Here is a 6,777-nt window from a genome sequence, read left to right as displayed (position 1 = left end):
AAGGGAGGAAGAGAGCTAGCTTGGCGGATGGGCAGAGGGATTGGGGGCATTCCAGGCCCGGGGGAGGACGTGGGCCGGGGGTCGATGGCGGGACAGGCGAGAACGAGGCCTAACGGTGAGGAGATTAGCGGCGGAGGAGCGGAGGGTGCGGGCTGGGCTGGAGAAGGAGAGAAGGGAGGGGAGGTAGGAGGGGGCGAGGGGATGGACAGCCTTGAAGCCCAGGGTAAGGAGTTTCTCATTCACTCATTCTTTCCATCGTATTTATTGAGCTGTGTGCACTGGACTAAGCGCTTGGGAAGTCCAAGTTGGCAACATATAATAATAATAATGACAATGGCATTTATTAAGCGCTTACTATGTGCAAAGCACTGTTCTAAGCGCTGGGGAGGTTACAAGGTGATCAGGTTGTCCCACGGGGGGCTCACAGTCTTCATCCCCATTTTCCAGATGAGGGAACTGAGGCACAGAGAAATGAAGTGACTTGCCCAAAGTCACACAGCTTATAATTGGCGGAGCGGGGATTTGAACCCATGACCTCTGACTCCAAAGGCCGGGCTCTTTTCCACTGAGCCACGCTGCTTCCCCATATAGAGACGGTCCCTACCCAACAACGGGGTCACAGTCTAGAAGGGGGAGGGGGACAACAAATCCCCACTCCGCCACTTGTCAGCTGTGTGACTTTGGGCAAGTCGCTTCACTTCTCTGGGCCTCAGTTACCTCATCTGTAAAACGGGGATTGACTGTGACCCCCCCGTGGGACAACCTGATCACCTTGTAACCTCCCCAGTGCTTAGAACAGTGCTTTGCACATAATAAGCGCTTAATAAATGCCATTATCATTACTGCCGCTGTTGGGTAGGGACCGTCTCTATATGTTGCAAACTTGTACTTCCCAAGCGCTTAGTACAGTGCTCTGCACACAGTAAGCGCTCAATAAATACGATTGAATGAATTATTAACAGAACAAAACATGTGGACAGGCGTCAAAGTCGTCAGAACAAATAGAATTAAAGCTAAATAATCATGGCATTTATTAAGCGCTTACTATGTGCAAAGCACTATTCTAAGTGATGGGGGGATACAAGGTGATCAGGTTGTCCCACAGGGGGCTCACAGTCTTCATCCCCATTTTACAGATGAGGGAACTGAGGCCCAGAGAAGTGAAGTGACTTGCCCAAAGTCACACAGCTGACAAGTGGTGGAGTGGGGATTCGAACCCATGACATATCATTAACGAAATAAATAGAATAGTAAATATGTACAGGTAAAAGACAGTAATAAATCTGTACAAATATATCTATATATATATATATATATACACAAGTGCTGGGGGGAGAGGAAGGAGGTAGGGCTGGGGGGATGGGGAGGAAAAGAGGAAAAAGGGGGATCAGTCTGGGAAGGCCTCTTGGAGGAGGTGAGCTCTCAGTTGGGCTTTGAAGGGAGGAAGAGAGCTAATTTGGCAGATGTGTGGAGGGAGGGCATTCCGGGCCAGGGGGAGGACGTGGGCCGGGGGTTGACGGCGGGACAGGCAAGAATGAGCGGGGAGTCACCCTACCCAAGGACGAGCCCTGCCGCGCCCTCCCCCCACATCCTCCTGGGCATCACCACCCCGGGGTCGCTGCACCAGGCCCACACTGCCCACCCCAGCGGCATCATTCATTCATTTATTCGATCGTATTCATTCATTCATTCAATCGCATCCATCGAGCGCTTACTGTGGGCAGACCACCGGACAAAGCGCTTGGAGACAAATAGAGACAATCCCTACACAGCCCAGAGCTTGGAAACCACTTGTACTTCCCAAGCACTTAGTACAGTGCTCTGCACACAGTAAGCGCTCAATAAATACGATTGAATCAAACAGAGATAATCCCCACCCAGCCCCGAGCCCCGCTCCGGCCCAAGCCCCCAACTCAGACGATAATAATGATCATTAATAATAATGATGGTTTTTCTTAATAATAACGATGGCGTTTCACGCTTACTATGTGCCACGCACCGTCCTAAGCGCTGGAGAGGACGCAAGGTAATCAGGTTGTCCCCCGTGGGGCTCAGTCGTAATCCCCATTTTACAGAAGAGAAATCCCCAGAGAAGAGAAGAAGAAGCAGCGCGGCTCAGTGGAAAGAGCCCGGGCTTTGGAGTCGGAGGTCATGGGTTCAAATCCCGCCTCCGCCACTTGTCAGCTGTGTGACTTTGGGCAAGTCACTTCACTTCTCTGGGCCTCAGTTTCCTCGTCTGTAAAATGGGGATGAAGACTGTGAGCCCCTCGTGGGACAACCTGATTACCTTGTATCTACCCCAGCGCTTAGAACAGTGCTTTGCACATAGTAAGCGCTTAACAAATACCAACAAAAAAAAAAAGAGAAGAGACTGGCCCAAGGTCACGCAGCAGACAAGAGGCGGAGCCGGGATGAGAGCCCACATACTCGGATTCCCAAGCCCTTGCTCTTGCCATTAGGCCACGCTGCTTCTCACAGACTCCTGCTCCGTGTCCCACGATCCATCCTCTTTCCCACCACCGCCCTCTGCCTCCTCTGGCTGCTAGACCCTTCCAACCCGTGAAAAATAATAATAATAATGCTTGTTAAGCGCTTACTATGTGCCAGGCATTTTACTAAACATTGGGGTAGGTGCAATCTACCATCAAGCTGGACACAGTCCCTGTCCCACATGGGACTCACAGTCTTCATTTCCATTTTAAAATGAGGTGACTGAGGCCAGGAGAAGCAAAGTGACTCGCCCAAGTTCCCGCAGCAGACGTGCGGCGGAGCCGAGTTTAGAACCCAGGTCCAGGCCTGGGCTCTATCTACTAAGCCACACTGCTTCCTGTGTAGAAAAAGTCTACAACAGCCCCCTCAGATAAGACCTCGCAGCAGGCAGATATCCATGACTTTGCGGCTGGACCCTATCCGGGGTTGGGGGCAGGGGGACACCTTGGACCCTCACCAATCCCCCCCACCAAACAATCTCTTCTTTAATTCCACACCTCAAGTTCCTCATCCGGGAAAGGGAAGAGCAACATTTGGAAGGAGGCCGGACGGAGCTGCTCACAGTCCTGAGATCTGTGGGGTGGAGGGAATATTTGAGGGACCCAACGCTCCCCTCGCCTAAAAATAGGATTCAACCCCCTCTTCCTTGGATTTACAGAAGGAAAACCTGTCCCCTATCATTTCCATCCCCACTGCCTCTTCTAAATCAAAGTGAGAGGGAGAAACTCCCAACATACGCAAACAAGGTGTGTGAATCAATCAGTGGTATTTATTGAGCTCTATTCACAGAACACTGTAATAATAATAATGATGGCATTTGCTAAGCGCTTACTATGTGCAAAGCACCGTTCTAAGCGCCGGGGGGATACAAGGTGATCAGGTTGCCCCACGTGGGGCTCACAGTCTTCATCCCCATTTTACAGATGAGGGAGCTGAGGCTCAGAGAAGTTAAGTGACTTGCCCAAGGTCACACAGCAGACACGTGGCGGAGCTGGGATTCGAACCCTGTACTAAGCGGTTGGGACAGTACCGTACAACGGAGTTGGCAGAAACGTTCCCTGCCCACAACGTTGTAAAGGCACACCATTTAAGGACAGACTTGCGGACTCAAAAAAGTCCTGTCCGCCCACCTGCCCGCTCCAAAGCCCAACACTGGGGTTGGGAGAAGCAGACTATTCTGGGTAAGGAACAGGCAAATCCATCCAGCAAATGTCGATTCTCCCATGTCTAAGGGGACAGAACTGGGAGCCTAAAGCGGGCCTGGGGCATAGTCCGCTCCTCAGCTTCTTTCCAGTACATAGCCCTGGAATCAGCTATGAAGGAACGGTGCTCTCCCTGGAGACGTTAAAAATTGTTTTATAAAGTTCCCTGTCTTTCCCAGATAGATTTGAGGTCTTCTCATGCCTGGAGGCCGGGGGGTGCACCAGATGACCCCTTAAGTTCCTTTTAGCTTCATGACGCCTTGCCTGATGCAGATGAGAAGCAGTGTGGCTCAGTGGAAAGAGCGCGGGCTTTGGAGTCAGAGGTCATGGGTTCAAATGCCGACTCCGCCAGTTGTCAGCTGTGTGACTTTGGGCAAGTCACTTAACTTCTCTGGGCCTCAGTTCCCTCATCTGTAAAATGGGGATTCATTCATTCAATCATATTTATTGAGCGCTTACTGTGTGCAGAGCACTGTACTAAGCGCTTGGGAAGTACAATTTGGCAACAGACAGAGTCAGTCCCTACCCAACAACGAGCTCACAGTCTAGAAGGGGATTAAGACTGTGAGCCCGCCGTGGGACAACCGGATCGCTTTGTAACCTCCCCAGTGCTTTGCACATTGTAAGCACTTAATAAATGCCATCATTATTATCATCGTTATTCTCAGTGTCCCCCCTCCCCGCCACGGTTCCCTGTTTCACTGACCAGGCCAGAGCAGGGCAGAAACAGCCCAATCCCTCCACTCATGTGGCTGCCGTCCCTGGAGCCGACGGCTGACCCGTCAGGGGCCCTGCCTTCCAGCAGCTTCCAGCCAGAGTCCAGGACAGGACCTGGGCTCTATCCAGAGCCAAGCCCCATGAGGTCCTCCTTCTCGGGGAGAAGCAAAGGCCTTTGGGAGGATCTTGAGAGTGGCAGAGGGTGGCTAAAGTGGGGAAAGGGGGTGAAGAGCAGCTGGAGGAGAGTCCCCTCTCCCAGGCAGGAGGACCCCCTGAAGCAAAGGCTTCCGGGAGGGCCCTGGGAGTGGCCGAAGGTAGATGAAGTGGGGGAACGGGTGAAGAGCACCTGGGGGAGACCCCCCTTCCCCACCGCTTAGGCAGAACCCCGTGAGGCAAAGGCTTCTTGGAGGGCTTTGGAGAAACTCTACGTACCAGTGGATCTCCCACTCCGGAGGTTGCATCTGTAAGGGCAGAGGGCCTAGAGGATCCCCTGGGGTGGGGTGGGGGAGTAACAGCATGGCCCAGCTCCGGGGACCCTTCCAACCCATGACATCAGAGGCAGGACCTCACCCTCCCCGCGGCCCGTCCCCCACTCCACCCACCCCACCCACCCCATGACAGCAGGGGCTGAGGGTGTCGGACTCCACCGCGAAGAGGAGGCACTAGATTTGCCCCAGGCTCATCAGGGAGGCAGCACGGCCTAGTGGATAGAGCATGTGCCTGGAGATCAGGTTGTCCCATGGGGGGCTCACAGTCTCAATCCCCATTTTCCAGATGAGGGAACTGAGGCCCAGAGAGGTGACTTGCCCAAAGTCACCCAGCTGACAATTGGCAGAGCTGGGATTTGAACCCATGACCCCTGACTACAAAGCCTGTGCTCTTTCCACTGAGCCACACTGCTTCTCTAAGCTACTTAGAGAAGGCTCTATTTATTTTATTTTGTTAGTATGTTTGGTTTTGTTCTCTGTCTCCCCCTTTTAGACTGTGAGCCCACTGTTGGGTAGGGACTGTCTCTATATGTTGCCAACTTGTACTTCCCAAGCGCTTAGTACAGTGCTTTGCACACAGTAAGCGCTCAATAAATACGATTGATGATGGTGATGATGATGTGCCTGAGAGTCAGTCGGACCTGGGTTCTAATCCAGGCTCCGCCACTTGTCTGCTGTGTGGCTTTGGGCAAATCACTTCCCTTCTCTGGGCCTCAGTTACCTCATCTGTAAAATGGGGATTAAGACTGTGAGTCCCATATGAGACAGGGACTGTGTCCAACCTGATTAGCTTGTATCTACCCCAGCACCTAGAAGAAGCAGCGCTTAGAACAGTGCTTTGCACATAGTAAGTGCTTAACAAATACCATCATTAAAGAGCATGAGCTTGGGAGTCAGAGGTCGTGGGTTCTAATCCCAGCTCCGCCACTTGTCGGCTGTGTGACTTTGGGCAAGTCACTTAACTTCTCTGTGCCTCAGTTACTTCATCTGGAAAATGGGGATTAAGACTGTGAGCCCCATGTGGGACAACCTGATTACCCTGTATCTACCCAGTGCTTAGAACAGTGCTTGGCACATAGTAAGCACTTAACAAATACCAAAATTATTATTAAGAGTGCTTGACACATACTAAGCGCTTAACAAATACCATCATTATGGCGGCCAGACTGGGCAGGTGGTTCGATGGTTCCGGTTCGGTAGCTAGACGGGCCAGAATCTGGCCTGCACCCGGATCAGCAGGAGGGACGGCCCAGGTTCAGTCTCCTCCCCAACACCCACACTCATCCACCCCTCAGCAGCTCTCTGGAAACAGAACTTGGGTCTCACTACAGCCTCGACAGGAACTGCGGGCACGGTCAGAGGTTCAGCTCTGTGAGGACGACGGGGTGTTTGGGGACCAGTCAGGGTTCTGACCTCTGGAACTACTTGTCCCGCCTTTCCCTCCCCCTGCCAGAGGAATTTTGGCCTAGAAGCCTGGCTCCCCATCCCATCTCAGGAGAGCCCAGGGGCTCAGGCTTCTGGCCCGATTTGAGTCTCCAGGACTAGGGCCTCTTCCTTCCTGCCTTGGCCCGGGCTCTGAGACCACCACCATCCTGTCCCTGGGCCACTGTGCCCTCTGAACCACACACAAGAGCCTTGGAGGCGGGGGGTGGGGGGTGGGTGGGAACAGATGGTAGGGCTGTTTCTCGCCAGGAAGCTGAGGGCTCAGAGAGAACAGGAGTCTGGAACCACTGGGCCAGTCCCCTGTAGCTCTGTCCATCACAGCCCCTGCCTAGACACAGGTCAGGCCATCAGCTGGGTTGGCGAGAGAGTCGCAGGGCCCAGTCCTGGGGCTCAGGCTCCAGGAAAAGAGGGGCTGGGGTAGCTAGGGAAGGACAGTG

The sequence above is a fragment of the Tachyglossus aculeatus genome, chromosome X2 (genome assembly GCF_015852505.1).
Source record: "Tachyglossus aculeatus isolate mTacAcu1 chromosome X2, mTacAcu1.pri, whole genome shotgun sequence".
Classification (NCBI taxonomy): Eukaryota; Metazoa; Chordata; class Mammalia; order Monotremata; family Tachyglossidae; genus Tachyglossus; species Tachyglossus aculeatus.
This window is presented reverse-complemented; position numbering follows the sequence as displayed.